This window comes from Benincasa hispida, chromosome 5, assembly GCF_027475165.1.
Source record: "Benincasa hispida cultivar pf3 chromosome 5, pf3_genome.v1.1, whole genome shotgun sequence".
Lineage (NCBI taxonomy): Eukaryota > Viridiplantae > Streptophyta > Magnoliopsida > Cucurbitales > Cucurbitaceae > Benincasa > Benincasa hispida.
In genome coordinates, this window is record NC_143482.1 from 53,352,468 (window position 1) to 53,363,020 (window position 10,553).

The following is a 10,553-nucleotide window of genomic DNA, read 5'->3' on the forward strand; positions in this document are numbered from 1 at the left end:
TCACAGCAACCACGAACACAGCGATCTCTAAGATCACGAACACAGCAAACTGCCTCCAAAAAACCTCTAACTATGTCGAGTTGAGTATGACACCACCACAAGGGCTACCTTGGTATTCTCGGTGTGACAATCCAGAAGTGTGGGCTTTGTGTGGACTTGGTTAGAGGATGAGACCGGAAGAAAAAAAATCGTGTAAACGATTGCGCAAGTGGGAGATGATAAGGTATATCGTATTGATGATGTCCAATCATTTAACAAATGCTATGCGATTGTTTAGCAAAAGCTCCGCGATCATTTAGCTAAAAGCCAGCTGTACAGTCACTCCACGATCGTCTAGTCTCTCTTCAGCTATCGTTTAGTAAATCTCATTCACTTGACAGCCAACCATGAGTTATTCTAAGAATGGAAAATCCCAAATCTACTAAATTTAGGAAAACATACCATGAAACCACCAATAACCTCCCACTCAATTGGTTATTAGAGAAAAAGAGATAATTATCCAATAATTAATATTATTATAAATATATATGAAAATCAGTGTTGGAAATTGCATGGGAGACCTCCAAATAGCAGACAGCGGAAGTCACATGACAAGTTAAATCCTGAACGTGCCCTTGTAAGTGACTCAACAGGTGGCAACCTTTAGACTCAACCTTCAATCGATGGTCAGAATAATTCAGGTGTCGTTGGTGTCAGTGCTATTGCACAGTCGGATACGTTTCAGTTCTTTGGCCTTATTAGTGTCAATGGTAAAAAAAAAAACCATGGATTGTCGATTCGAGAGTCATGGACCATCTAACCGGCTCATCTGATAAGTTCCTTCCTACTATCTGAGTGCTTGTAATGAAAGGATTAGAATTGCAGATGGGTTATTTGCTCCGGTTGCAGGAAAAGGCCACCTTTCTTTGTTTGAGGGTTTAATGTTGTGTGATGTGATACATGTTCCAAAGATCTCCTATAACTTATTGTCTGTCAGTAAAATTACAAGAGATCTTGATTGTCAGGCTATTTTCTTACTGGACTCTGTTTTATTTCAGGATCTAAGCTCAGGGACGACGATTGGTACAACCCGACATGATAGGGAGCTTTACTTCATGACTGATGATACTTCCTCTAGGGAATGGTATAGGACTAGTTTCATTTGTTCACATTATTCTACTTCTGAAAATGATTTTATGTTTGCTATTTCCGCCTGGGGCATCCCAGCTTTCAATACATGAAATGTTTATTCCCGCATCTATTTCACAATGTTATTTTTTCTTCCTTTACTTGTGATGTATGTATTCGAGCCAAACAGAGTCGTGTCTCATGCTACTCTTAGCCTTACAAGTCATCCAGACCCTTTACCCTTATTCACACTGATGTTTGGTGTCCCTCATCCATCACGACTGCCACAGGTAAACGTTGGTTCGTCACCTTTATTGATGACCACACTCGACTTACTTGGGTGTTCCTTCTTACAGATAAGTCTGAGGTGTCATCTGTGTTTCAGCAGTTCTACACCACTATGAATACTTAGTTCAACGTGAAAATCACGATTCTACAAAGCGATAATGGGCGTGAGTTCATTAACAATTTGTTTCGAGATTTCCTCACATCTAAAGGATTTGTCCACCAAAGTTCGTGTGCCTACACTCCTCAGTAGAATGGAGTGGCCGAACAAAAGAATCGCCATTTGGTGGAAGTCACTCGTTCGCTCATGTTTTCCACTTCCCTTTCGTCCTATTTATGGGGGGATGTTATACTTTCTATTGCCCATCTAATTAATCGCATGCCTTCTCGTGTTCTAAACTTCCATAATCCCCTTGACTGCTTCAAATAGTCATACTCAACCACCCACCTTATCCCTGATGTACCCTCCCCCCCCCCCCCCAAGTCTTTGGCTATGTTATCTTTGTTCATACCCATGGTCCTAATCGCACAAAGTTCACTCCTCGTGCTCAGAAATGTGTGTTTGTTGGGTATCCTCTCTATCAACATGGGATAAATGTTATCACTCACCTTCTCGAAAATACTTCGTTTCCATGGATGTAACCTTTCTCAAGAATCAACCATTTTTCCCTATTAGTCATCTTCAGGGGGAGAGTTCTAGTGAAGAGACTAATTGGTCCTTAGAGTTGTTAGCTGAACTTGAGCCTGTCATAAGCAATCACAACACGGTCACTTTACCCTTAAAGTTGTCACAGTAGTCATAAAAGAGGTGAGAAGCCATGATGTTTCTCTCAACCTTCCCATTACCATGAGGAAAGGTACAAGGTCCTGTACAAAATACCCTATGCACAGTTACATAACCTACAATAACCTGTCACTCGAGTTCAAGGTTCTCACTACAAGCCTAGATACAACAATGATTCTGAGTAGTATACATGTGGCAATGGAGGTTCCTGAGTGGAAAGCTGCAGTTATTGAGGAAATGAGAGCTCTTGAAAAGAAGAACGGAACATGGGAACAAGTTGTCCTTCCCAAAGGACACAAGACGGTTGGATGGAAATGGGTCTTTACCATCATATACAAACCTAATGGGATGATTGACAAATACAAGGCTAGACTCGTTACCAAAGGCTTTACTCAGACCTTTGGAATAGACTACTTAGAAACCTTCTCCCCAATGGCCAAGTTTAATACCGTTCGGGTGTTATTATCAGTAACAGTGAACAAAGATTGGCCTCTTTGTTAACTGTAAAAAATGTGTTTCTTAATGGGTAATTAGAAGAGGAAGTCTACATGAGTCCTCCCCCTGGTTTCGAAAGCTGGTTTAAGCATCGGGTCTGCAGACTGAGGAAGTTTCTATATGAGTTGAAACAGTCTCTGAGAGCTTGATTTGACAAATTTACTACTTTTGTTAAATCTCAAGGGTATAATTAAGGGAACTCATACTACATATTGTTTACTAAGAAGTTTATGTTAGGGAAGATTGTGGTCCTCATTATCTATGTTGATGACATAGTACTATCTGGTGATGATGCGACTGAGATTATGAGACTTAAAGGGAAATTAAAGACCTCGAAAAATTGAGATATTTTCTCGAGATGTTGCTCGATCAAAAGAGGGTATTTCAGTTTCTCAACGAAACTACACTCTGGACTTGCTTAAAGAGACAGGTATGACTTAATGTAAGCCTGTTGACACCCTTGGGGATACAATGCAAAGCTTAGCAATATGAATAGTAGAGTTCTAATCAACAAAGAGAGATATCAGCGGCTAGTTGTGAAGTTAATTTACTTGTCCCATACCAGACCTAATATATCCTATACAGTGAGTATTGTTAGTCAGTTCATGCAACCTCCTTATAAAGTGCATATGACAGTTGTTGAGTGCATTTTGAGATATTTGAAGACAACTCCTGGTAAGGGCTTGATGTCAAAAAGTCTGATAAACGCTGCATTGAAGCTTACACCGATTCTGATTGGGCAGGTTCTGTTGTTGACAGAAAGTCGATGTCTAGGTATGGCACCTTTGTCTAGGGTAATCTGGTTACTTGGAGAATTAAAAAGCAAGGGGTTGTAGCTAGAAATAATGCTGAAGCTGAGTACAGGGCCATGAGCTTAGAGATATGTGAAGAGATCTGGTTGAAGAAAGTGTTGATGGATCTTTATCAAGATAATGAACTCCTGATGAAACTTTTTTGTGACAATAAAGCGGCGATAAGCATTGCGAATAATCATGTTCAGCAAGACAGGACAAAACATGTGGAGATCGATAGACACTTCATCATGGAGAGAATGAACAATGGAAGCATATGCATTCCCTATATCCCCTCAAATTAGCAAGTCGTGGATGTCCTCACGAAAGGTTTACTGAGACATAGCTTTGATTATTGTGTTAGCAAGTTGGGTCTTAATGATATCTACACCCAACTTGAGGGGAAGTATTGAAAATGAGTATTTTACCCTAAGGGTATTTTTGTTATTTAACATGTCCCTAGGGCTCCCTACTTGTCTATTTATTGGAGCAGTCTTCTTGTATTCAGTGTATTAGAGAATAATAAAATAAGTCTACTATCGTGGTTTTTTCTCCTTGGCCTAGGGTTTTCCACATAAACATCTGTGTTCTTTATTCTTCCTTTTTTCATCAGTATATTAGAGAATAGGATCTAAATTAGGGAATTAGGATCAAGTGGAGTAAAAATGCTTATATATGCTAATCTTACAGGTTTCTAGGGCGTGTCTACTCAATGAATTTTTTGAAAGATCTAGGACCAAGAGATGCAACTTGCATGCCTCAACTGGATACTCTTTCAACTGCGTATATCAACAATTGTAATTACAATGAAAATTATAATAGCTACTAAGGATTTGAAATGCTAAGTTCTCCCAATTAAATAAATATAGAGTTCCATCCTAAAACCACCTAACAATAATGAGAGGAGTAACGAGTGTATCTTATAAGGATCATGAGGTATATTCATCTTTTCGATGTAAGATCTTCAACATACCTCCTTAAGATTGTGCCTCTTGGGGTTCACCATTCTTAGATGTCCTTTTTTCTAAACTGAATACCTATTTAGGTTTAGGCATCATGAAAATGCATCTTCTACCATCTACTCTACTTATTATAACCAACGTCACTAACAAACAAAATGATTAGTACACCCCTCAAATAACAATATATATGAGAAATATCCATCGACTGTTTAGATGTTAAATACTATTCCTCTTTCATATGAATCGCAAAATAAGTATTTATTTATTATGCTACATCAACCAAAAGTTGCATATATTGTTTGAAGTCCAATCTAAGAAATTCCCCTTACACATTCTTAATGAAACTTTGGTTTCTTCAAACAAAACAAAAGGAAGAAAATGCCATACTGCAATATAGTATAGCTGAGCAATGGATGCGCTTGAAGAAATCCAGGTAGAATTTGTATGTTTGAATACTCACTTATCCCAAGTTTAGCCTAGCCAACATTTCAAAGAGCAGTAAAGTTTCCTCCATCAGTTTTTCAATCCCTATTTTCTCTTCGATAGTTTCGTATTCTCTATTATCCATTTATAGAGGTGATTGGTGAAGAGAAGTTATAGGTAATAACTATAAGTAGATGAACTGAATACATGGTTTGAGTGAAGATCTAAGGTTCCTAAATGAGAAAGTGCCACAATCTCCACCGGTAGCATACTCACTAAACTATTCCTATAATTTGAAATCAAGATACTCAATAAAACTAAATAAAAAGAGCATAGTACATAGAAAGAAAAAAATATTGTAATAGAAACCAAGTGTATGATAATGGATGAAATAATATCCCATATATAACTCTGCAAGAGCACAACAATCCTTTATTAAAGGTGGAATTGATGAAATTTTGGCAGAGGGATACATTTTGCAAGGCTTGTTTAAATATGAAAGAAAAGGATTAAATTAGTAGAGTAAAAAAAGATGTTAGATGGGCTTATCAGACAAAAAATTCAATGTTTCACTACTACAGAAATTGGATTACGTACGTGTTTTCAATGTCAAGTAAAGAGTATACCTTATGCTTATAAAAGCGTCGAGTATTCGACTGCCAAGTATAGTGTGATAACTTGACTTCAAAAAAATGTCAAAACAAATATTTCTTGATACAATTTTTGTGTCAAGAAAGATAATACAGTTGACATTGGTGGTATGTCAAGTATATTGATTCTTGACATTGATTACGTATCATATATGATAACTCTTGACGTTTTTTATTTGTCAAGTATATCTTCTTTTTTTTTTTCCAAATTAAGTGCCCTAATTAATATTCTCATTTTTTGCCTTGTATTCCAACAATACAATTACATCAACTAAACAAATATTACATCAACAATACAACAATATTTCTCTTTCACATGTATATGCACAAAATAAAATCTCAACTCTTGCTTTTGTATACAAAACTCAACTTTCAACAAACACAAAAGTGACAAATTGTTTATAAGTAATGTCTAGACAAAGTACATTATTTAATCTATATATTGAGCTTTGAAGTCTAGAGAGTGAGAACTAAGGGTCAGGCAAGCCATGTTTAAGCAAGTCAACCTGCAAAATAGAATAAGGGGTGATAACATTAAATTTCATAATATAGAAATAAATGTTAAGATACAACAATGACAACAAGTCACGCACAAGGAAAAATGTACATGATTGTCTTACTTTATGTAATAGAAAAATATCATACTCGAAACTTAAAAAATATCTACAACTTAAAGTTAAAGACTTACTGAGATTTCATTCATTCTCTTTTGACCATATCCAGTCTCAAGAGGAACAATTACCTTTCGCTGCAACAAAGAAAGATGGAAGAGATTTGAGAAAACATAATAAAGAGGAAGAAGATTATCAACAAATCAAACATATGCTAAAATTTAAAATAAAAAAATGCAGATATCTTTCCAATGACTTATCATAGACATAATATCAGTCATAGTATGCTCAGTGAAAAAAAAAAAAAACTTTACACATTTTAATAGACAAATCACCATAGTATTATTAGAACAATAAAGGAGTGTTATCCTAAAAAAGATAAAGGACTATCAATTAAGCTTCCAAACAAGAAAGTACTATCCCAGTCACAAATTTAATTTGTACCTTAATTTTCAAGGGATCGCAAAATAGCTATGGATCGGTGCTATCAAACTCATCAAAGTACTCCAATTGCTATCATTCTCAACAAAATGGTTAATTTCAAGAGAATATCAGATACACCAAAACTTAAATGTATACCATACTGTGTAGGATACAAAGTCAATAATATGACTATTGCAAAAAACGTAGCAGCTAGAACTGGGCACTACAATTGCATTCATTTCAACAACGTGTAAAAGGACACCTAAAGCAAACAAAAAATCTATAAGAGAAAGGTAGATACAACAGTTTGAAGAGGGAAAAAAATGTTGAGTAAAGCAAACTTACAAATGAATGCAGTGAAGAGTAGTAAATGTATAGAACAAACACCAATATGACATCTTGCACTCATACTTTTATCCTGCTTTGAGCATTTTGAACATATCCTGCAGACTGCAAATTAAACTTTGCAAGGGCAGCAGTTTAGATATCATGACTAGTAAATAAAATAAACAAATCAAGATAAATAGCATGAATATTGGTTTATACCCAATGCTAAAAACTAGAAGCTAGAGTTAAAGGATTCGTCAAGTCAGTGTAGAGCAGGGAGATCATAACATCAAATAACGCTAGCGTGTTGAGAATATCCAGGAGAGAACCATACGTGCAAGTAGAACCAACTGATAATTGCAGCCATAGGAATTGGAACTATTCCATCTTCTGCTCCAGCGGCGGCGGTAGGCTTTGTTTCGCATAAATTGAAATAAGAAATGAGCCATTAACATAAATCAAAATCGTTCCAAGTAACAATAATCATAAAAAAAGATTTAAAATAAAGAAACCCTAAAAGAACATTGAAAGAAACAAACCTAAAAAACACCATTAACAAGATAGCCAAAGAAAAACCCAAATGTGCAAATGAGAAATCGTTGCCTCCTGCACAAGGATACAAAGAAAAAACAATGGAATGAAGTTCAAGTTCACTAACATATCTGAGAGAGAAATGAAAAACGTGAACAATGTATGAAGAGAACAACTCTTAGATTTGCTTCAACGACGTTGGAACAAAGCTCAAACAACACTACTTGAAGGAGCTCAAAGCTCGATGGACCTGACACAAAGCTCAATGTCTCATATCTGCTTAAGATGAACCTGTAACAAAGCTCGAAGCTCACAGATGTGAAACAAACTTGGAACGAACCTCCACGATGCCAAACAAAATTGGAATGAAGCTCAGATCTGCTTAGCATGCGTTGGACAGAAATGGAACGAAGCTCTGCTTAGGGAGGGGGAGAGTTGATGAGGAAGGAGGGAAGTTTTTTTTCCTAGGACATTTAACCCTTTTACTGGTTTAAAATAATAAGTCAATTATTTTTTATATTTTATTTGATAATTTTTGTAGAAGATAAAGCAAATTTGAGAGGAAAATGAAAATGGGGGAAAGAGAGAAACAAAAGATAAAGATTAAAAAAATATTATTTTTTATATTTTACTTGACACGAAAAATATGTCAAGTAAGAACTTCTTATACTTGACACGAAAACATATCAAGTAAAACCTTATATTAATTGACATTTTCTTTTCTAAAAGGTCATTACTTGATGGTTTTTCCAAAGAAACATCAAGTAATTAAAAACTGCAAATGTCAAGTAATGTGGATTTTGTAGTAGTGGTTTAGAAAATATTTGAACAAATGAATCATGATAGGTTACCAATTCTCTCAAGCAGGTCATTAAGCAAATTCATTGCTGCAAGTATTTAATTTTATATTATATTTCTTTTAATAGAGTAAAAAATATAAATGAGACGACAGTATCAGATAAATAGGTCAAAACTTCAAAACTACATGCATTAAGTTAAGTGAGCATAGTCCAAGATCCAATTAAACTTTTGAACATAACTGTTTACTTGCTCCCCTGCCAAACAAAGGGGTTTACATTAGAATAAACTGACTCAAAACATTATATAACGAAGATCATATCTTACATTAAGTAATTTAGTATGGTTAGTATAAAAGTTCAGCTACAAAGCTAGTGCAGTAGAAAAGGGGGAAAATCACAAGTTCAGTAGGTATACAAAATGGCAATGCAAAGGCGATTACGGTCGCTGAGTTGTTGCCACCAACTGCTCCTTCCAATCGAGTTTAAATTCTCTGTATAAATAGAATAAAAATTAGAAGAAAGAGAGTTGTTGGGCTGATCACTCTTCACAAGTCCCAAATACTCAAAATCAACGTTGGAGAGATGAAGAAATGGCTCAAAACTATTCTATCAAATCCTCGATACTCGAAACTCGATGCTCAACTGCTTCCTACTCGATCCTCGATCAGAACTCCCTTCTTTGTTTGACTAGTCTTTGTTAAATCCTCGATGCAACTTGATGACAAAAGAACTAATACTTGATCATACTCGACGATTCTTGAACGATACTTGGTGCGACTCGAAGGTGAAAACGATGTACTCGGAGCTACTCGATAGCGAAGAATCGATGCACGATTGACTCGATAATCTGATTACTTGATGTGATTTGAAATGTAAATGAATAGCGCACTATTTGTAGTAAAGAATTACTCGATTGAATAAGAAAGATAAGGGAAGAAGAAAGGGACATAGTGTTTACGTGGTTCGGCAAGATTGCCTATGTCCACAGGAAGATCTGAATTCTTTTACTTGATGAAGATTGGGTATAGATTATTATTATATCTTTTTTTTTTTTTACAGTAATTTGAATTTGAAATCAGTGGTATTTAGAAGAATATACCAGCTGACCGTTACAAATGTTAGTTATAAACAAATAGAAATTTGAGGTACTTGAGTCAAAGCTTCTTCAAATTCTCCACCTTGACTCCAATGTCTTGCAATCTTCATGATCTTCCTGATTCTGACCGGTTTGTCTACCCTATGTCTGGGAGCTCAAAACCAACTTATTCTAAACATTTAAACAATTTAAGCTTTGAAACAAGTTTTGTTAACATATCAGCTATAATGTCGGAAATGTGAACCTTTAAGATTTCTATCTCCCCTGTCTCAATTTTATCTCTAATGAAATGATATTTGATATCAATGTGCTTTGTTCTAGTGTGGAATTGTGGATTTGGGGACAAATGGATAGAACTTTAGTTATCATAGTAGAGTTTCACTAGTAATTGATCTATTCCAAAGTCTTTCAACAGTCCCTTGAGCCACAAAGCCTCTTTGATTGCTTAAGTTAGAGTCAAGTATTTAACTTCAGTTGTAGATAAGGCTACTATAAGTTGTAATGATGCTTTTAAGCTGATTAGATTAGAACCAAAAAGGAAAAGGTAACCTGTTAAGGACCTTCTTTTGTCCAAATCATCAGCATAGTCAACATCAATATATCCATAAAGCTCTAGATTTGGTTTAGCTGGCCTTTGATAGACTAACTTTGAGTTTTTAGACCAAACTAAATATCTTAAAATCCATTTAGTAGCCTCCCAGTGTCTCTTACCAGGATTAGACATATATCTACTGACTAAGCTAGTTGAATATGAGAGATCGGGTATAGTAGAAATCATTAAATACATTAAGCTTCCGACTGCTTGACTATAGGGTATGACAGCCATCTGTTTCTGGTGTTCTTGTCACAATGCTTAGGAGAGTTGGCTGAGGAAAGCTTACAGTGCTGAGCAATAGGTAAACTCATAGGTTTGGCATCATTCATGTTGAACCTTTTAAGGATCTTCTCACAATAAGAGGACTGATTGATGCTTAGAACTTCTTTGTTCCTATGGATCTATATTCCTAGGACCTTGCTTGCTTCTCCTAAATTCTTCATATCAAACTCTCCTTTTAAGAGGTTTTTAACATAGGTTAGATCTTCTTTGGACCTACCTGCCAGCTACATGTCATCTACATATATGAGTAGGTAAACTTTGTCTATGTAAGAACCTGTGTTTATATAAGCACATATGTCAAATGAACTTCTTTTGAACCCAATGCTAGAAATATAGTCATTAAATCTCTTATACCAACACCTAGGTGATTGTTTTAACCCATATATAGACT

The 10,553-nt window shown here is 35.6% G+C and overlaps 1 long non-coding RNA gene across 3 annotated transcripts; it reads right to left on the reverse strand.

The window, feature by feature from the left end:
- Window positions 1–5,791: 5,791 nt before the first annotated feature.
- Window positions 5,792–7,882, reverse strand: LOC120078507 (uncharacterized). Of its 3 annotated transcripts, XR_005482027.2 has the most exons (8): window positions 7,730–7,882; window positions 7,566–7,639; window positions 7,398–7,464; window positions 7,078–7,270; window positions 6,877–6,993; window positions 6,553–6,793; window positions 6,186–6,245; window positions 5,792–6,003 (listed from the first exon to the last, which is right to left on the reverse strand). It is a non-coding gene; the product is annotated as an uncharacterized LOC120078507 (long non-coding RNA). The 3 variants fall into 3 exon arrangements; XR_005482026.2 differs by having other exon boundaries at window positions 6,877–6,981; window positions 7,566–7,878; XR_005482025.2 differs by having other exon boundaries at window positions 7,566–7,877.
- Window positions 7,883–10,553: the final 2,671 nt, after the last annotated feature.